This window comes from Elephantulus edwardii, unplaced genomic scaffold, assembly GCF_000299155.1.
Source record: "Elephantulus edwardii isolate Elephantulus edwardi_28Jun2011 unplaced genomic scaffold, EleEdw1.0 scaffold00079, whole genome shotgun sequence".
In the NCBI taxonomy this organism is placed as follows: Eukaryota; Metazoa; Chordata; class Mammalia; order Macroscelidea; family Macroscelididae; genus Elephantulus; species Elephantulus edwardii.
Genome location: NW_006399829.1, coordinates 13822229 through 13844878, shown reverse-complemented (window position 1 = coordinate 13844878; position 22650 = coordinate 13822229). Strand labels below are relative to the sequence as shown.

Genomic DNA, 22650 nt, shown 5'->3' with positions numbered 1-22650 from the left:
ATTTACTACTTTTCCTGGATCCAAAATCTGCTGCAATAGCTCACTGAATACACAGAATCACATTAAGTATGTCAAAAGGGCTTTCAGTTTGGTAGCAGATACACTCACTCAATCAGGACAGCTGCTGACATGCTCACAGACATCTCAGCCTAGAGCCTTGTGGTTTCAGGTCAATTTCACAAAGCTCTGAGTCCTGCTAATTATGGCACCCAAGCCCAGTCCTCCAACAAACTTGTACATAGACTTTTAGCTCTGGGTCTATGGGGGTTAGTAGTACCAAGGCCGCTCCATCTCAACAGATCTGTGGTCCTCTGCTTCAGCAATGGCTGCTACTGCTTTTGATCTAACTGGCACAAATATTTCTGTCCCCAAAAGGTGCAGAATGCATGTCTGCTTCTTTTATGTCAGTGATGGGGTTTTCCAATTCGGCTTCTGGATCTGCTCCATTTAATGGTGATTGAAATCCCCTTGGGCTAGGTTAACATGCTGTATTCACATATTCCTGTCCAAGCACATGGTAAAGTCAGTAAATGGCTAGCAAAGCCATTTTGAACAATAAACCCTTAACACCACAGGCATGTTATTAGGAAGGACCAGTCTTTGGAAAAAGACACCATGTTTGAAAAAGTAGAGAGTCAGTGAGGAGAGATAGACCCTTGGAAAGATGGATATTCACAGTGACTGCCACAATGTATTTAACTACAGTGAGTATTCTGAGGATGGCACATGATCAGGTGGAGTTTTATACGCTTGTATGCAGAGTTGCGTACAATTGAGTCTGAATTGACTCAGTGGCACCTGATAACACAACTTCTTACACATTTTACACAGATGATCACTCTGACCTTCTTAAAATCCTATTCTTCCCTGATTTCCCTTTTATCATTCTAATATCTTCTTTTCAGATACCTTTGAAGAGTCCATTGTTTTTGTCCCTCTTGTACAAGTTATTAAACAGAGTTCTGCTAAGACCTTATTCTTTTCTTGAATCCTGCATACATATTCTACCTGGAAAAGTGACATCCATATTGCTAATTTTAATATGTTAATGACTTACAAATGTATAGTCCTAGCTAAGAACTCTGTGTCATCTGAATAGCGCAGGTTGTTGATGAGTCTGCCTCCAATTTTGATGTGGCATCCTTCTCCATAAAGTCCTGCTTTTTGAATGATTTGTTCAGCAAACATATTGAATAGATATGGAGAAATGATATAGCCCTGATGAACACCTTTCTGGATTTTAAACCATGCCTTGTTCCCTTGCTCTGTTTGGACAATAATTTCTTACTCTAGGTATAGATTTTGAATAAACATGAGTAAGTATTCTGTAGTTACCATTTGTCTCAATGTTAGCCAACAAAGCACAAATAGACACTTTTCTGGTATTCTCTGCTTGCAGCCAGAATCCATCTGGCTTTAGCAATGATATCCCTCATGCCAGTCTCTTCTAGATCCAGCTTGAACTTCTGTTAGCTCTCTGTCAATTAACTGTTCTAGCCATTTTTTTGGATGATCTTTAGTGATAATTTACTTGCATGTGGTATTAATGCTCCTTATTAATAAATAAGACATGACAAAGTAAGCTCTGGTGGCCTAGTGGCATGAAGCTGTGCTATAATATCAAAGGCACGCAGGTCAAGGCCACCAGTTGCTCCATGGGAGAAAAGATGGGCAACTTCTTCCCGTGCAATTAACTGCCTCTGAAAACCGAGGGTAGAGTCAGCTATGGGTAGGTTCTGGCTCCATGGTACACAACACATATACACAAACATACACACACACACACACACACACACACACACACACACACACACACACACACACATGTCCATGTTCTGTTGGATCACCTTTCTTAGCTAGAAATAGGGTAGTCTAGAAGTGGAGCCATAACTCCATTTTAAAGCTGAGCATGTCTCTGGAATTCATGTTGAATTTTTAAAAATCTCTTTTTCCAAATGGTAGTCCCTTTAACCTTAGTGCTGACTTGGGCCCTATTCCTCAAGAACAACGTCCATTTTATCATTTTATTTCCGTAGTCTAGCCACTACAGAATATCTAATCTATTTCCAAAGGTCTTTGTCATTATAAGCAAATCTCAGATGCGAAGGGAGAATTTTGAGATACATCATTATCTAAATCTTTACAATGGACTTCAGATACAGATATGATTGAGGAGGAATAATAGGCTACCATTAAAACTTGTCTTGTCTGAGATCACCTGGATTAGATTGAACAATATGGGTATGTACCTTTGACCAGTCATGCAGTCTCACTCACAGAATTATGAATCTATTAAGACATTTTCACTTCTAGGTCTCCTGGCCATTGATGATCTTTCAGTCAATGATGAATTATATAACCTTGGCTCTGGTGACCTGGTAGTAAAGAGTTCGCTGCCAACCCCAAACCACGCAGTTTGAATTCAGAAGCTGCCCTGCAGGAGAATGATGGGAAATCTCCTTTCATGTGATTGAAAGCTTTTGAAAACCCTTTGGAGAGTCAACTATGAGTCCGTTACTACTCAATAGCATTTAACAACAATTCTTAATGGAATAATGTAAGGATATATCTTGTTTTGTGGTCCAATAGAGCAGCTATTTTCACTCTGTGAAAAGGGATTCCTCCCACCTCATCCCACTCCCCACCATTACCCTCACCCCACCTCACCCCCATCTGGACCATCTTTGTCCCTGAGGAATCTTCATTTGCTTAAACAGATTCTCTGGTGTTGCTCTCAACAGTCCCTTAGCTTTCAACAAGGTTCCACATGTCTTCTCTTCATCTTCACTGCCGATATCTAATTTCAAATTACAACACTTGACTGTTCTGAAATATTGCAAAAACCTTTAAATGATTTCCTTTATTTCTACTTTGCACTTTTCTTCATCCAATTTCATTTTTAATCAAATAAAAACGGAATTAAGTGTGTCTTTGAGAGAAAAAGTCAACTTACCACAAGAATGAAATAGCATTTTTAGCTACCAAATGAAATCAGGCTCGCTGCTATCAAGTTGACTGAGCAGAGTTTATAGCAACCTTGTATCAAGTTTCTGAGGTTGTAAATCACCATGGGAAGAGACTATCCATCTTTCTCCCAAGAAGTTGCTGGTGGATTCAAACCATTTGTAGATTTGAACAACCAGAGAGGTGACATCTTTGGTTTATCAGCACAACTCACTACAGAGTACACTACCAGAGTTCCATTTATCAAATTAATAAGGCTTTCAAAAGAAATAGTATTCAATGCAAGCAAGAGAGACAAAATGCAGGCATGGATGCATGGGAATAGACATACACATAAACACACACACAGATGAGGCTATAAATTGGCCAAAGTCCTTTCAAAACAATGTGTCAGTATGAATAAGAACCATTAAAAATATTCACACCATTGTCTAGTAATTTTACCTCTAGGACTACATCTTAGGAAAATACATTTGAACACAACTACATTTTTACATAATATTCTTTTTATTATACAATAAAATATTAGAGGCTGTTAAATTACTTATAAGTATGAGAAAGATTAAGTAAATTAGAGTGTATGTATTAAAACCATTTTTTCAATGAATTCCATGACTTAGTTATTGTTGTTAAGTGCCTTAAACTATGACTCATTATGACCATAAGAACATAGATAAATTCCTGACCTTCTCCTGCACCATCCTCACAATCCCCACCATACTCCAATGACTTGTGAGGATGTATACAATATCAATAAAGAGTTTAAAAAGAAAAATTGCATATTAATACATGCAAATTTTTTTATTTAAAAAAAATTAAAACTCTCTGGTGGTCTAGTGGGTAGAATGTTGTGCTGTCAACCTAAAGGCAAATGGTTCAAAAGTACAAGCTTCTCTTCAAGAGAGCAGAGCCTAGGCTCCAAGGAGAAATTTGGTTTCACTCTCTCCTAGCAAGACAGACCTTTTTCTTTTCTTGGTTGTCCATGGTATGTTTAAGACTCCTCTCCAGCATCACAAGTCAAAGGCAATAATTATTCTTCTGTCATCTTTAGTCATTGTCCAGCTTTCTGATGCATAGCAATTAATTGCAAAGACCATGGCCTGGATCAGATGCACCTTAGTCTCTAGACTGACATCATTGCATCTCAGTATTTTGGAGAGGTCCCTGACAGCAGATTTTCCCGTGCAATTCCCTTTTTGCTTTCCTGAATTCTGGCACCAAGAATGTTGATTGTAGAGCAAAGCAAGCTCTAAGTATTAACAACCTCAATAGAAGATTCTTATTAATTCTTGCCTATGAATTGCATTAAGGAAATTTGCTGATAGAGGTTTCTCCAAAGTGCTAAAGAGCAATGATACCAGTCTACAGACTAAGATGTGCCTGATTCAGGCCATGGTTTTTGTAATTATTTGCTATGTATCAGAAAGCTGGACAATAAATAAGGATGACAGAAGAAGAATAGACGTCTTTGAGTTGTGGTGCTAGAGATGAATATTGAACATACTATGGACTGCCATGTATATAACATGCATTTATGTCTCTTAAAAATGTATTTGCAATGGATAAATCATTGTGCAAAGTTCAATCATTCTCTCTCCAGCTTCATTTCTGTCACCAAGTCCATGATTTCCATCTACTGATTCTTCTTCTCTGTTCCCAACTTTTGCATTCCAGTCACCCATTATTATCAATGCATCGTGATTACATGTTCAATTGATCTCCGACTGTAAAAGTTGGTAAAAATCTTCTATCTCCTCTTCCTTGGCTCTGGTTGTTGGTGCATACATCTGAATGATAGTGGTATTCACTGGCCTTCCTTGTATGCATATGGATATTATCCTGTCACTCACAATATTGTACTTCAAGATGGATTTAGACGAGATCGGGCGCGTTCAGGGTGGTATGGCCGTAGACTCAAGATGGATTTAGAAATTACTTTCTTAACAATGAAAGCAAATCCAATTTTCCTCACCTTTTCATCTCCAGAGTAATATATCATATAATCACCCGACTCAAAATGCCCAATTCCAGTCCACCTCATCTCAGCAATAAAGCTATACTTGGACCAAGAGGAAGTCATCAGAACAGAGCAAGAAAACACCACATGGTTCAAAATTGGGAAGGGCGTACGCCAAGGACTTGTCCTGTCTCCATACCTTTTCAACCTGTATGCAGAGCAGATTATCTGGGAGGCTGAGCTCTATGAGGAGAAATGTGGGGTCAAGATTGGTGGAAGATCTACCAACAATCTGTGATATGCAGATGACACAACCAACCCTGCTGGCTGAAACTGAGGAGGACCTTAAATGCTTGCTGCAGAGGGTCAAAGACTGCAGCCTCTAATATGGATTGAGGCTCAATGTCAAGAAGACAAAAATTCTCACCACTGGACCAATTGGCATCATCAGGATGGATGGTGAAGACATTGAGATTGTTCACAACTTTAGTTTGCTTGGCTCCACAGTCAACACTCTTGGCACCAATAGCCAAGAAACTAAAAGACATATTGCCATGGGAAAGTCTGCTGTTAGGGACCTCTCCAAGGTACTGAAGAGCAATGGTGTCTCTCTGGAGACTAAGGTGCGTCTGATATGGGACATGGTCTTTGCAATCACTTGTTATGCATCAGAGAGTTGGACAGTGACTAAGGAGGACAGAAGGAGAATTGATGCCTTTGAGCTGTGGTGCTGGAGAAGAGTATTAAGGGTAACATGGACTGTTAGGAAAACAAACAGATTTATCCTGGAAAGGGTTAAACCGGGCATCTCCATGGAGGCAAGGATTCTGAGCCTACATCTAACATACTTTGGACATGTTGTAAGGAGAGACTAGTCCTTGGAGAGGGACTTCATGCTTGGTAGGGTGGAGGTACAGCACAGGAGGGGAAGGCCCTCTATGAGGTGGATTCATTCAGTGACTGGGGTAATCAGGATGGGTGTATCAGAGACAGTGCAACTGGCACAGGCCAGAGTAGAGTTTAGGGCTGTTATACATAGGGTCACTATGAATCACAAGCAACTTGACAGCACATAACAACAATGGACTGCCAAGAAAACAAGCAGTTCTGTCTTGGAGAGGGTAAAACCAAGCTGCTCCTTGGAGGCAAGGATTTTGAAGCTCTGTCTCACTTACTTTGTGCATGTTGTCAGGTGGGACCAGTCCTTGTAAAAAGGACATCACACTTGGAAAGGTGAAGGGACTACGCAGGGGTGGAAGACCTCAGATGAGATGTACTGACACAGTTACTCGGATAATCCGAGTAGCTGTATCATAGAGAGTAAGACTGGCTCAGGACAGGGCAAGTTTCAGAGCTGTTGTACATAAGGTCACCATGAGTAACAGGCAATTCAATGGCACATAACAACAACAACACGGTTTCCATGTAGAGCTCCAGTGATAGAGTCTGCAGTGAGTTGCATTACTACCTCAAAGACTATCCTGCTAAAGTGGTTCGAATCCATATGCTACTCCTCAGGAGAAAGATGGGTAGTGACTGCCCACTGTGAGTTGGAGCCTTGGAAACCCATTAAAAGGCTACTCTGAGTCAGAAACTGCTCAGTGACATTACGATGGTTTTGACAAGAAGCACTGGTTGTACAGGGACGAAAGGGTTCTGGTGCTAAGCAAAAGGTCAGTAGTTTAAAAAATTGTGTTTCACGAAAGATGTGGCAGTGTGTTTCCATAAAGCTTTACAGGCTTGGAAACCTTATGGGGCAGTTCTACTAATAGGATTGCTATGAATTGAACAGGTTTTATCTCAGTCTTGAGGGTTTCCATGTATTTATGATGATCATGCAGCATTACTTTAATAGCCATTGAAGCTAATTTTTTTTAAATTTTTATTGTATTATTTTTATGTGTACCGTCAAATCAGATCTGACTGGTACAGGAGGAGATTGCCCCCTCCTTCTACAGCAGAGCATCTGGTGGATTTGAACCGCATACCTCTGGGATTGCAGTGCAGCATCTTGCCACTAGGCCACCAGAGTTCCCCCGAAGCTAATTTTTAAGTTTATTCATATGAAATGTAGGCTAGAGGTTGACTTACAGGAAAAAAATAAATAAATTATTAGCCATAGAAGGTGTAAGTATCATTTTCCAAAATATATAAAATCTTACTTGGCTATGTCTCTAGAACTCAATTAGGACAGAATGTTGTTGTTGTTGTTGTTGTTATGTGCCGTTGAGTTGCTTGCGGCTCATAGTGACCCTATGTACAGCAGCCCTAGACTCTACTCTGTCCTGTTCCAATCGCACTGTCTCTGACACCCCCATCCCGATTACCCCAGTTACTGAATCAATCCACCTCATAGAGGGTCTTCCCCTCCTGCGCCATCCCTCTACCCTCCCAAGCATGATGTCCCTCTCCAAGGATCTCTCCCTCCTTGCAACATGTCCAAAGTATAGACTCTCGAAATCAACCTTCTAGGAATTGTGATTTAACCCCAAATATACCAAGATTTGTGTGTCAGTACTTTGGAAAATAAAAAAAGGGATAAGTGAAACTAGTAGGATCACCCTGTTAGGACTTTAAAGACAACCTTAAGAAATCATACTATTTAATATCGAAAAGTATGCCATGCTCTAGAGAAATTTAAATGTCATTTTGAAAAAGTATTCTAGAAAGAGAAATCCAATATCTCCATTGGGCTTCAATGCTCTTAAATCTATCAATTATATTTGACAATGCGTACAGTCTAAGTAACTGGAGGAGAAATGTAAATCTATATAAATTTTCTTTCAGAAACTATTTATGAAACAAAGGGGTAAATGTCCCTTTTATTTTATATTCAGTTGAGCCATATATAGCACAAAATTATCTGTGATTCTATTTGTAAAATGTTTCTCTTCGAAGTCTGGTTTTTTAAGATCAGGATATCAGTAAGAAAATGATTGTTAAGCAAAACATCCTCTCAAATGTAAAATGTATTGTGAAAATTCAAATTCCCCCTCCAATAAAAAAAAGTGTCAAAGACCAAAAGCCAGCTATGAGTAACATGTTCAACTCTCATCATCAATTTAAGAAATCACTTAGTCCAAGATAAATGCCTTTTTGTTATGAAATGTTAGCACATATGGTTAAATATAACCTGAGGGCACCAATTAACTTTAAAACACAGTTACAGAGAATGTATTTACTATGTGCTTTTTCAGTTACTATTAACTTCAGCTATTTAATGCATTACTCATTAAAAGCACCATGGAACAAATATTTTGCCATTCCTATCTCAGGAAGTCTTAGAAGAAATGATGGCTTTTAAGGATTAAAACACTTGTAGTCAATTTCATTCCCATTATGCACAAATATCCTCTATGCCTTTAATCTTAGAAGATAATGCAGAAAATATATGTATGGTTTCCTTAAAGAAAATTTATTTTGGGGGGCATTCTCCCTAGAAAGATAAAGTACAAAGAAAGAATGACAAAAACTCTTCAACTTACAAACAGCACCATTCAAGGGCAGAGGTACAAAGTGCCACTCCAAGTGACACCATGCCTCTCAGGATGCTCCGGTGTGTGACATGAGCAGTAATGTAAGATTATTTTATTTTCTGACTGGTTCAGACCCTTGTGGATTAAGTTGCTTATTTTCATTCATTAATCAAATATTCACTGAGCATTCACTGAATGTCATTATTTTCATCCTAAACAACCAAGGAAGACATGTTGAAGTTGTGCAACTGTCCATAACTTAAGATTCAGTAAAGAGTATTCACCCAAAAGACAATGTTTAGTGTACTGAAAGACATCTTTCAAAGGAAAAAGGTTATGGTAAAATGAGGACTTTATATAGGTTTACCAGGCTGCTCCTTGAAGGCAAGGATTCTGAGACTTCATCTCACATACTTTGGACATGTTGTAAGGAGGGACAGGTCCTTGGAGAAGGACATCATGCTTGGGAGGGTAGGGGGACAGCGCAGGAGGGGAAGACTCTCCATGAGGTAGATTGATTCAGTGACTGGGGTTATGGGGGCAGGTGTGAGACAGTGAAATTGGCACAGGACAGAGCAGGGTTTAGGGCTGTTGTAGATAGGGTCACTATGAGTCACAGGCGACTTGATGGCATACAACAACAACATTGCAAATATCATCTAATAGTGTTGGTCAAGAAATGTGGACTCTTTTATCCTGTGAAGAGAGCTATTTTAAATGGAGATTGTGGTTTTAAAATAAATCTTTTTAACAAGATTAAATGTGTAGTTATTTCCAACATAGTTTAGATAAGTAGGTCGGTAGATAAATGAACTCACTGATATTTACAAGGACTCTTTCTTGCATTCCTCAGTAGAAAAATGATTAAAGGACTGGAATTCTCATTCTTGGATTAAAGCAGAAAAGGCTTCAGTTGAAAAAGAATGGTACATAACTATGGCTAACCAAATTATCTAGAGGAGATAAAAACCAGACAACTCATTAAAATGGTGATACAGATACATATTTGTTTGGCTGTGATATACTTTTTGTTTTAAAAAAGCAAGTAGCAACATGTAGATTGCTCCTATTTATATTTGATAAGTGTGTACATAATATCTCCATCAAACAGTTACATTTCAATCTATATTTTATTTAAAAATTGAGTTAATCTACTATAGATATTGGAAGAATAATGTGACAGTTACCTCCAGACGTAATCACTCCTCCAGTAACCTGATAGCAGTCAGATAAAAAAACCTGACCACTGTAGTGGGCTTGGGAGAGGGATTGCATAGCAAAGAAAGAGTTTTTCTTTTTCTCATCAAGGAGAAAAGTGATTTGGCGGGGAGGGGCTGGTCAGGGAGAAAAGTGCAACAATGAATGACTGGAAATTCTAAATCACTGTAAACTTTCATTAAAATTAATTTTAAAGACAAACAAACAAAAAACCAAAACCTGACCAAACAATGAATCCTGACAAGTCTCTACCCAAACTAGCACTCCCTTGCTGTTGTTGATTGTCCTTGAGTGGAGACTCATAGTAGTGACACTATGAACAAAAGACCTGAAGCCTGAAGCCTTTCTATAGCTATCTTCGTTTTTCAAAGTCCATAGAGTTTCCAGAAGCATGTCGTTTAGGGGTGTGTGTGTGTGTGTGTGTGTGTGTGTGTGTGTGTGTGTGTGTGTGTTTCTTTCTTGCATGCTGGTGAATCAGATGAGATTGGCACAAGAGGAGATTGCCACGCCTTCTCCAGGAACCGCAGGCCTTCAAGATTGCTAAACAGCTTCTTGCCACTAGGCCACCACAGCTCCGTGGCATGTTTAGGAAGTGGATGCCTCACCTGCTTCCCTCCCTAGTCCTTCCTAAAACCTCTACAAGAAAACTGCCCTTAACAGGCCGCACACCATTTTGACTCTCTCCCCGAGAGTAGTCAGGTCATGTGCCATCCCTCTTAGACCATGCAGGAAAGGCCTATTTGTTTCTTGGGACCAGTCTCTTTCTTACCTTCTTGTTTTCCACTCTTTTTCTATCTAACAGATATAATCTACTTAACGGAAGTGATTTTAGGTCCTTTGTTTCTCTTGACAGTGCTTTGATAAGGAAATAATATTTTTGTAAGAAGGAAAACTAAAGATTTTCATCTTTTAAAAAAGAAAAAGTACACAAAGAAATAACATTATTACTTGCCTGCTTGTGATGCAGTAATGCAAAACCTTGAAATACCATTTACCACTTAACTTGGATTTCAGTTGAATTCAGCCTGTTGTTCTCATTCAAATGTCCATAATTCAAACCTGTCAGTTTTTCCAATACGATTTATAAATTTTAACTTCAAATAAACTAATTTTAAAATAAAAAAAGTACACAGTTTGAAAAAAAAATAGATTAAGCAACCTTGATGGCTTTTCTGGGAAGGAGAATTTGAATAAGGAAAATCCATTAGATGAGGATGGCACAGGAAAGGACAGGTTTCAGATCTGCTGTTCTTATGCGTTTACTTGACAACTCTATGGTACCTAATTAGATCAACATTGGTAACAGTGGAAAATGCTTGTAGGTAGGAAGAATGAATAAGATAGAGAGAGAATTGATAATTTCTGGTTTTAATCAGTACTTGTTAAACTTTTACGTTTGGGCATCTTAACTGTAGAGAAGAGTCAATATGGGGAGGTATGGGGGGGGGGTCCATAATGTAGAAGTTTATTTTCTCTTATGTTTGATCTAAGAGTCATGATTATATAAGAAGCTACATTATATTCCATAGTATGCCTTGTAATAATGTATGTTGTTGTTGTTGTTGTTGTTGTTGTTGTTGTTGTTAAGTGCCATCAAGTCTCAGGCGACTCATAGCGACCCTATGAAGGAGAGTCCTCAATGCTTGCTTGGGTGTCTTTCATCCCCTCACCAGGTTCAGAGGGTTTCCACAGATGCTGGGAATATATCGATAATTCAAGAAATCTGATCATTTTTTTGTGAGGAGGGGCCGTGATGGGTTTTTACCTATGGTTTTGAGTGCCTGGAAGAGGGGCTGGGAATTCATCTCAGCTAGGAAATCGTGCCATTCTTAATCGCACAATGTTCAAATCAGCAACACTTACCTCAGACCAGTTCCTCTTGTGAAACAAATTCCAACTTTGCCGCAAGGCATCTTGGCACCTGATGGAAATCACAGCATAGGAAAGGAAAACACGTGAAGAGAATGTGACAGAAATATTTAAACTTTTTGTTTCTTAAGAGAAAGAAAATGCTTCTTTTACCCCACTTGTTCAATTAAAGGTAAAATAGCAATTTAGAAAGTAGAATATGTACTGGTATAGTGACTAAAATGCAGCCATTCAGTACTCGCTAAAGCACATCAAAAAGAAAATCTGAAATTAATTATTTTTTTTTCAAAAGACATTGTGCATTTCCTATTGGCATTATGCTAATATTATATCTTTACTACAGAGTTTTCATAAAACTTAAAATGCTTACATATGCTTATTAGCAAATAAAGAAACCCCAAATATTCATAAATCACTCACAATATTGAATTTAATTTTAAAATAAGTGGATTTGTCCTCTTCTTCTAAGACAACAAAATGTGTAATTGCATCTGCCCTCCAAATGTTATTCCTTAAAGAATGTAGTTCTTCTCAACCAAGATTTTTTTCCACCACACTAAAAAAAGAGAAAATAAAATTAATAAAGGAGGTAGATAATTCAAAATCTACCTGTGTATTTTGTCACACATTTTGTGTGGAAAAATAATTATAATTGACCAATATATTTCAAGAAGAGGAAGGAAGACATGGAGCAATAAAGACAACAGCTGATGAGCATTAAATGAAAACCACGTGGAAAGTTGGCAAGAACACTAGGACAACAAAATTACAATTAAAAAAGTAATCTTTTTCTAAATGTTAAGTAACAGAGCAGTCAAGGAAAAGAAACTCCACTATGTTGTGAACCCATCTTTTGCCCAAAAGCCTTTAAAACAAGACTTCGTTTTTGAAGGGTAGCGCCCTTGCAAACGAGTGTTCTAAGGAATGTTTTCCTTGTCAAAGGAAACTTTAAAAGTTTTCATTTTCGTTAGTGGTTTTTCATTTCTTGCACTCACGGAAACGTATTGAGTCACAAAAGAAGTGATCTTATTTTTATTTCCCCAAATTAATGCAGTTTTAGAAAATAAAGATTACAAATTACATTAATCCATTTGTAGCAAATGTGTTTGGGTGTTGATGTTTTGTTTTGGTTTTTTTTTTTTTTTAAAAAAAAAAAAGAACTACAACTAACTGGCCTTATTTAAAAGCCACTCAGCAGAGTAAATCATTGTATCTGAAAATCTTATTTTTGTATCCCATTTAAGTGTTGGAGCCTGAAAAGGTAATTGCCAATGTTTAATACAAAGAGATATTTATTGCATTCTCCAAACTGGTGAGAATATGCAGACACAATAGGGATTACAAGTCGCTTTGATGAACTCTCCCTGATTTGAATCTGTTTTTTTCTTCTTTCATGGAACGAGAGATAATCTCCCTGAAATAAATATTTTCCCCTTTCAAAAATAATACAAACCAAAGATCTCTGGGTAAAATAAAATATCCTAGATGTAGTTTGGATGGAAAATTATTAAAATGGTTAAAACACTGAGACATCTAGTATTTTCAAAAGAATAGAAGGTAATGAGTAGATCACCACTTGTAATTTACAAACTCATGCCTTCCTTTGACAAAGCATCAATCAATTAAATCCTCTTGAAATTAGTTTTGGTATGTTAATGTGCAAGCCTTTCCCCAAACCCCACATATTTCCATGAATTTTTTATGCTGCCTCTAATTGAATTGTTTCTAGTGTTTTGTTGCATGTTAAGATAAGTTCATTTAAACCTATGTAAAGAAAGTAATGCTAAAACACTTATTCCCTACTGTGCTTTATTTATTTCCATATATTACCTTCTGTCTTGTACTAATTAATAAAAAACAGAACACACTTGCATATTTATTTGCATCCCCCCAGCAGTACGTGTAACCTTAAACCAAATTTAATTAAAATATAGCAGGTAACCATACTTCTGTTTTTTACAATTTGTTCTAAAACACCTACTAGATTCTAAAAATGTTAAAAAATAATGTCTCAAATACTCTAACACAGAGCAACTAGCAGATAAAGAATATTTTAAATTTATGACTGCATAATTCTTTTCATATATGATGGAATCCAAAACAATACCTCAGTTTTATCTGACAGGGAATTACTGTCACGTTTGCCTCCCTCGTGCTTCCTGTTGGGGGTGAGTGGTTTATTCTTCAGCATGACAAAGTCTGATTTCTGAATGGCTAGTAGTGTCAAAGGGCCATTAGTATGCTAAGCCTTTTAGTGGCATGGGATAGCTCCATCCTGCCTTCCTCAATTGTTGCCATTGGGCCACGTGATGAACTGGTAATTTCAAGGCAAGCTATGGAACCTTGATGTCTTCTGGAAACTAATATTCATTCCTTCTGGTAATATAACCTATCGACTCTCTTGCCGCAATCCTTTAATAACTGAAAGGAGAGACAGTGCTAGTGGCACTCTAGAGTAATGAGAAAGAGAAGATGCAGCAAACAAAATTGCTCATTTCTCTCATAAATAAGTTTTTACGAATTTCAAGGAAGACAAGCCTAATCTGTTTGGAGAATCTGTTGACAGCATTTATCATGGGTTTTGGGATTTGTTTTTTCTTCATTTTTTAAAAACATCTGCAAAGAATGGTTTTGAAAGTAGTTTCAAAATTAACTACGAAAGTGTTTAGTATTTAGTAGTCTTTTTAAAAAGTCAGCTCTTTACTACTCAGTACTGATTGTTATTTTGCATTTCATTATAACATTGTTTTCATTTTTAAGAACTGCCAACCACTACAATATGGAGGGATAACTTCAAATACATAATTTGAGAGTTAAAGGAAGAAGGCCCTTAGATTATTTCTTATTCTGTATTGATGACTAATTATTCTATGTTTACACTTATTTAAATAGTACATTTCACTCTAACTGTGGTTAAAAGAAAATATGTTCAATTAGTCTATAAATTGTTGCAAAGGACCAGGGAAGAAGGAGTCAAAATAACAGATTAGTCTTTCAGCCTTGCAAACATGTTGTTGTTATTAAGTAACCTGCAAATCATAGGGACCCTACTACATACAACAGCACCAAAGCCTGTCCTGTCCTGAGCCAGTCTCACTGATTCTGACATACCTACCTCCATTTCCCCAGTTCTGTGTCAATGCATATTGTCGAGAATCTTCTTCTCCTGTGGTGTCCCTCCACTCTTCCAAGCATGATGTCCTTCTCCAAGGACCAATTCCTCCTGGCCACATGCTCAAAGTATGTGAGACAGAGCTTCAAAATCCTAGCCTTCAAGAGAAAGATGGTTTCACGCTCTCCACAATAGACCTATTTGTTTTCTTGGCTGTCTATGATATGTTCAAGACTCTTCTCCAGCACCCCAGCTCAAAGGCATCAATTCTTTTTTTTTTAATATTTTTTTTTTTACTTTATTATTTTTGTGTGAGTGTACCGTCAAATCAGATCTGACTGGTACAGGAGGAGATTACCCCTCCTTCCCCAGCAGAGCATCTGGTGGATTCATACCGTACGCCTCTGGGATTGTAGTTGCAGCTCCTTGCCACTAGGCCACCAGAGCTCCCCTAAAGGCATCAATTCTTTTGTCATCCTTAGTCATTGTCCAGCTCTCTGATCCATAGCAGGCAACTGCAAAGATCACAGCCTGCATCAGGTGCACCTTAGACTCTAGATGGACTTCATTGCTTCTAAGTACTCTGGAGAGGTTACTAACAGCAGATTTTCCCAGTGCAATTCATCTTTTGATTTCCTGATTGGTGCCAAGCGTGTTGATTGTGGAGCCGAGCATCCTGAAATTGTTAACCTCAATCTCTTCTCCATCTATCATGGTGCTGCCAATTGGTTCAGTGGTGAGAATATTTGTCTCTTGACATTAGGCTTCATGAGCTCTATCTACATGTCAAAAAAAAAATCTCACTGCTGTTGAGTCAATTCTGACTCACCTGAATGTTTAGGACAGTACAACTGCTTCATAGTGTTTGTAAGGTCATAAACTTTAAAGAAACAGAGTACCATCACATCTTTCTCTGAACAGTGACTAGTGAATTTGAACTGTCAACATTTTGATCAGCAATTGAATTCTTTGACTACTTTGCCATCAGAGTCCTTAAAATCCAGTACATGCAATTTGCTATGGGGATATTTCTAGTAGAGACACATATGTCTTCAAATAGAACAAGAAAATGCCTATTGGAAAATAACTCAATAAGTAGCATTAAAATGATCCACAAATTTGCATTTATTTCTAGTCAGTGAATAACAACTAAGTCTAATCTTGTTACTTCTGTGAACTATTTTGGGAGAAATTTATTGGTGTTCAGAAAACCTGTCCCCCAAGACATAGCTAGATTATGCATGGCTTGCTCACTTGTGACTGAGGTACTATGTAACTGAGTTTATCTAATATTAGAACAGGAATAGAAATATCTCCCTTCCAGGCTTGGTTCATAAAAGCCTTCCAAGTGACATGTTTTATGTATCTGCTTTTGACTGTGCAAGTCTTTCTCCATCTGCAAGCGTGACCTCGACACGCTATGGTTAAGTGGGCAAGAGCCACAAGAAAGAAGCATCCTGGCTTCTAGACACACTAGAGAGCATCAACTAAAATATGAAACTCAAGTTCGGTCTTAAATGTTAGATTTTTTAAAAAAGATAAAATTAACAATTTTTTCCCTCTGTCTATCAAAGTTCATGTTATCTATAGTCAATGCTAGATTTGAACCACCAGAGAGGTGTGGCCTTTGCTTTTGCAGCATAATTAGGCACAGACTAAGCCAGGCATCAGACCTCCCTTCTTATAGTCTATATTCCTCTATATATTTCAATAGTCTCTAAGTTGTGATTCCAAAGGAACTGACATTGTGGTACGCTCCATTTCTTTGTTCATAGAACGTCTACAGTTGACCAAAAGAAGAATCGATGTCTTTGAGTTGTGGTGTTGGAAAAGAGTCCTGAAGATCCCATGAACAGCCAATAGAATGAAGAAGTATATCTTAGAGAAAGTGCAAACAGGTTGTTCCCTGGAGGCAAGGATAGAAAAATTTTGTCTTACTTACTTTGAGTGTGAGGCAACAGAAGCAATTATTTGGAAAAAGACATCATGTTGGAAAGGGAGAGTGGTGTCAGTGAAAGAGAGGAAGACCCTCAACAAGGTAGATTGATACAGTGACTAAAGCAATGGGCTCCTTGTCAGAGAAGAGAAGGATAATGCAAAATAGGAAAAGGTTTAGATCCATTGTTCATAGGCGTGCTCTTAGTTGTACTCGATTTGATGACAACTGTAACCACAATAACCTATGAGACGTTGTTTCAGATTTGTTTGCCCACTTGTTTCCTTTCCTTGTAGCAAGACCACCTATACTCTCCAGTTTCTTCTCAACATTAATACCAGCCTGTTTTTATTTCCACATGTTACAGAAGTCAACCTGACAAGGGAATTTAGATATGGAAATAATAGCCATGGCAAAGTAAGTCTTATAAATTCTATTTATTCCACTGCTCATCTTTTCATTCATTTATTAATGAGAACTTTCTCATGAAAAAGACTTGCATTGTCATATAAGGGTAGCTATGTTGTTTGTTCTGTGACACTGATGTGTCAAATGCGTTAATGGTTGGCTAACCAATGCGGACAGAGAGTGAGGTGGAGCTCCCCAATTAAAACAAGTTTGGAAGGAGGAGTGGCATCCACTTCCATAATAGCTTGCCTCCAGAAACCCCATGAACCTGGAGAGAGGATGAAAGGCACCCAAACGATGAAACCCCATGAACCTGGAGAGAGGATGAAAGGCACCCAAACATCTTGGACTCTCCTTCATAGGGTCGCTATGAGTCGCCTGTGACTCAACGGCACTTAACAACAACAACAACAACAATGTTGTTTGTTATTGTCAAGTGTTATCAAGTTGACTCCAATTCATAGTAACCCTGTGCACAAAAGACTGAAACTTTGGCATATCATTCACCATCCTCAGAATTCTCCAGGCTATGAGCCTCCTAGAGACTTATAAATATTTTCAAAACCAGGAATAATTCTTTGTCCCAGATTATGAAGCAAAAATGATAAAATCTAATTTGTTGTGGTTGTTATGTACTGTCGAGTCGCTTGCAACTCAGAGTGACTCTATGTATAAGAGCTCTAAACCTTGATCTATCCTGTGCCAACCTCATTGTCTCCGACACACCTGCTCCCACTACCCCAAACACTAAATCAATCCATCTCATCGAGAGACTTCCTCTCCTGTACTATCCCTCCACTATCCCAAACATGATGTCCCTCTCGAAGGACTGGTCTCTCCTTGCAACATGTCCACAGTATGTCAGATTAAGCTTTGGAATCCTTAACTCCTGGGAGCAGCCTAGCTTCACCCTCTCCAGGACAAACTGTTTGTTCTCCAACAGTTCATGGTATATTCAACACTCTTCTCCAGCACCACAGCTCAAAGACATAAATTCTCTTTCTATAATCCCTAGTAACTGTCCAATTCTCTGATGCATAGTATGCAATTGCGAAGACTATAGCCCGGTTCAGGTGCACCTTAGTCTCCAGCCTGATGTCGTTGCTCTTCAGACTTTTCCAATGCAATCGTCTCTAGATTTCCTGGCTGCTGTTACCAAGAGTGTTGACTTTAGTGCCAAGCAAACTAAAACTATTAACTATCTCAATCTCTTCACCATCCATACTGATGCTGCCAATTGACCCAGTCATGAGAATCTTTGTTTTCTTGATGTTGAGCTTCAATCTGTATTGAAGGTTGCAGTCCTTGACCTTCTGTAGCAAGTGCGTCAGATCCTCCTTAGTTTTAGCAAGCAGGGTTGTGTCATCTGCATAATACAGGTTGTTGCTGAATCTTTCACCAATTCTGATGCCACATTCCTCCTCATACAGCACAACATCTGGCATGATCTTATCTGCATACAGATTGAAAAGGTATGGAGACAGGTGGTATTCCCTAGTTTAGGTCTCTGCCTGTTTCTTTCTCTACAGACCAAGGAATCCCGCCTGGGAGCCCCCTTAAAAAGCTTCTTTAGCTTTCAAAAAGAAAAGAAAAGGCATGGAGACAGAATACATCCCTGGTGGACCCCCTTCCCAATTTTGAAGCATGCAGTGTCCCTTGCTCTGTTCTCACGACTGCCTGTTGGTCCAAATATAGGTTTCACATAAACACAGTCAAATTTCTAGGGTTCCTATTTTTCTCAGAGTCAGCCACAGCTTGTTGTGATCCATACAATCAACAGCCTTTGCATAGATAGTCAATGAAACACAGATAGACATTCCTCTGGTACTCTCTGCTTTCTGCCAAGATCCATCTAGTAAAAGCTAAATTAAAATTTGACAGAGTAATAATATGTAGATGTCATGTAATGTCAAATTTATTATTCATCAAAACTTCATATTTTAGGCTAATTTTAAGCTAGTCTTATCTCACATTATAAGAATTTTTTTAATATGTAAAGTAGCTGATAATTCATCCAACTGTAAATTTAATGAGCGTCTGCTGAGAGCTGGACAATGCATAAGGATGACAGAAGAAAAATCAATCTTTTTAAACTGTAGGTAAGCTATAGGTTGGAGAGGAGTACTGAATATCTCAGGAACTGCCAAAAGAACAAATAGATATGTCTTGGAGAAGATTCAGGCAGAGTGTTCCTTGGAGGCAATTATGTTGAAGTGTCATCTCACATATTTTGGTTATGTTGCTAGGCCATTTCTTGGAGAAGAAATACTTGGAAAGATGGGGGAGGAGAAAGGAGAGAAAGACCCTCCATCTTTGGATGGACACAGTCACTTCAGCAATGAGTTCACATGTGTCAGAGATGGTGAGGTCGGCACAAGGTTCAGATCTGTGGTAACAGGATCACTGTGAATCATACTTGACGGCATCTAACAACAATAGCCACAAGAGAAAATAACTTCAAAGCTCAAATCCTAAAACTCCTTCTGTACTATACAATATACCCCAGATGAGATGGGTTATACAGTAACTGGAGCAACATGGGTAGGTGTGTAGGAATCAATGAGACTGGCTCAGGACAGGATGGGCTTCAGAGTTTCTGTACCATGAGTCACAGGTGACTAGACAGCATACAACAGCAACTATACAATATTAGATAAGTAATATTTTGTATTTTCAAATTCTGTTGGATCATCTTTTTGGGGGAATGGGAACAAATAACGATTTCTTCCAATCAATTGGCCAGGTAGCTGTTTTCCAAATTTCCTTATACAGGCTGGTCAGCATATCCAAGACTGCATCTGTTAGTTGAAACATGTTAATTGATATCCCACTAATTCCTGGTGCCCTATTTTTACTAGTATATTCAATGCTTCTTAAACTTCTCCCTTCATTACCAATGGCTCTTGTTCATATGCTACTTCCTGAAATATTTCTGTGTTGACCAATTCTTTTTACAGTGATTTTGTATATTCCTTCCATATTCTTTTCATGTTCCTGGATCATTCAGATAGTGTCTTTCATTATTACAAGCCCAGACTTGAATTTGGTTTTCAGTTCTCTCAGCTGGAGAAATGCTGTGAAAATTCTTCCCTTTTTATTCTTCATCTTCAGTTCTTTGAGCATATTGACTTCTCAAGCTGCACTTGGAAATCTTCTGTTTATCTGTTTTACTTATGTATATCTTCCCGTTGTTTTGGCTGCAGAAAACTGCCTGCCAGAAGTTCAAGGTGGATTAAGAAAAAGCCACAGAACCAGGATATTATTGCTGATATTAAACAAATCTTGCTGAGCATGCTGAACATTGCTTTGATATGCAAAGGCATTTAACTGTGTGGGTCATAACACATTGTGAATATTACTGAGAAGAATAAGAATTCTAGCCCATTTAATTGTCTTCATGCAATATTTAAAACTAGACCAAAAAGATGTACGAACTGAGCAAAGGAACACTGTGTGGTTTAAAATAAAAAAAGTTGTGTGTTAGGGCTGTATACTTTCTCCATACTTGTTCAAATCACTCAAAAAGCTGAACTATATGCAGAAAGATGTGGCCTTAGGATCAGAGAAAGATTCCTCAACAGCCTGCAATATGAAGATTACAAAATCTTAATGCAGAAAGTGAAGATTTTAAATGCTTTCTACAGAAGATCAAAGATTATAGCTTGCAATATGAATTACATCTCAAAATGAAGAAGGCAAAAATCCTCACCAAAAGGCCAATAGATGACAGATGGAGAAAAGATTGAAGTTGTTCAGTATTTCTTCTTAGTTGAATGCACAATCAACATCCTTGGTGGTAGCAGTAAAGAAATCAAAGACATTTTGCATTCAGAAAGTCTGTTGTCAAGAACCTCTCCAAAATACTAAGAATCATGATGTCAACTTAAAGAATAAGATTTTTAACTGATTCTAGCCATGGTCTTTTGAATCACTTGCTATGCTATGCATCTGAGAGTTGTGCAATGAATAAGGATGACAGAGGACAAATCCTTGTCTTTGAGTTGTGGTGTTAGAGAAGATTATTGGATATCCCATTGCCTATAAAGAAAAAGAAAAAAGTTAACAGATATTTCTTGGAGAAAGTGCAGCCACAGTGCTCCTTGGAGGCAGAGATGACAAATTTTCATCTCACATATTTTGAGAATGTTGTTATGAGAGTTATTCCTTGGGAAGGGATATCATACTTGGAAATGCAGAGGGTCAGCAAAGGAGAGGAAGACCCTTAGGGAGCTGGACTGACACAGTGATGGCAGTATTGTGCTCAAGTATGTTAGAGTTGAAGAAGATGAGGCAGAATAGGCCAAAGTTTAGATTTGTTGTTCATAGTATCCCTATGACTCATAGCTGACTTGATGGCACCTATCCACAACAGCACATGAATCATAATCCTTGGTTCAAAAATATTGCCATCCTCTGTATATGCATATCCATCTTTTATAATCATTATTTTTAAAAAATATGGGCTTATTTCCTTCCTTGTACTAATGTAATGATACTCCTCCATCTTCCATCCAACATAGGATCTAGAACAACTTTAATAACTTATGTTTCTTCTATTTACCTCTGTGTTCTTCTCAATCTTATACTCCTACCAGTCACTCTTAACCCTTCATAATCACTATCCTGAATTTTGCCTTTTTCCTGTGTGTTTATCATATCATTGTCTTTTACTTCTTTGTTTAAGGAGTCCTTTCATGACTCCACAGCACCTTACATCCTTATCTACCTAAAAAATACGTTGTGTAATTTTTCTTACTAATGACTTTATGAAGATTTGGCATGTAGGTTTCTAACTGATATTTGGCAGAGCAGAAAGAAAGAATCAAGACCATTAATGATCTCTTTAAGTCACTGAAGCAATTAAATCCATAAAATTCTTATCACCTGCATTTTTGCATATGGGGTGACATGGTCCTTTTTCGGAGGTTTTTTTGCTTTTTGTTTTGACAGTGGAATGAGTGTATTCTTATGTACAGAAGAGTCGGTGTGTACATCAGCCCAGTCTGGTGGCGAGTTCTTTGGCCTTGGCCATCTCCAGCTTGGCGATGGTGGCCACTGACTTGGGCCCCAGGACGTTGCCTCCCCAGTGGCGGCGGATTTCATCATATCTGTCATTGTAATTGACTCTGATGGCTTCTACCAGCTTCGCCAGAGCGCCTTTATCTTCTGGGTTCACCTGCGTGAAGGCAACCGTGATGCAGGTCTTCTAGTGGATGAGGCGACCCAGCCTGGCCTTGCCCTTGATGATGCAATAGGGAATACCCATCTTCCAACACAAAGGCAGGAAGACCACCAGCTCTATGGGGTCCACATCGTGTGCGATCACCACCAGTTGGGCATTCTTGTTCTCCACCAGGGTGGTGATCGTATTCACTCTGGCACGGAGGACAGGGGGTCTCTTGGTGGGGTGTCTCCTTTGCCAGCAGCCTCTGCTTTTTCTCCTTCTTGATCTCTGCTGGGTACGTCTGGGCCAGTTTCAGCAGCTGAGTAGCTGACTGGTGGTCCAAGGCCTGGGTGAACTTGTTAATGGTGGATGGCACCTTGAGTGTTTGTAGAGGATTGCCCTCTACTGCTGCAGCCAGATGTAGCGTGGCCATTTGATGAAGTGGGTAAGGTCCCTTTTGGGTTGGGTGTCCTGCCCGATGCCAAAGTTTTTGGGTCTTTTCTTGAACAGGAAATTTACCACCTTCTTGGTCCTTCCTAGCAACAT

General features: G+C 38.5%; 1 pseudogene; it reads right to left on the bottom strand.

The window, feature by feature from the left end:
• Nucleotides 1-21933: 21933 nt before the first annotated feature.
• Nucleotides 21934-22650, bottom strand: LOC102861349 (annotated as a pseudogene).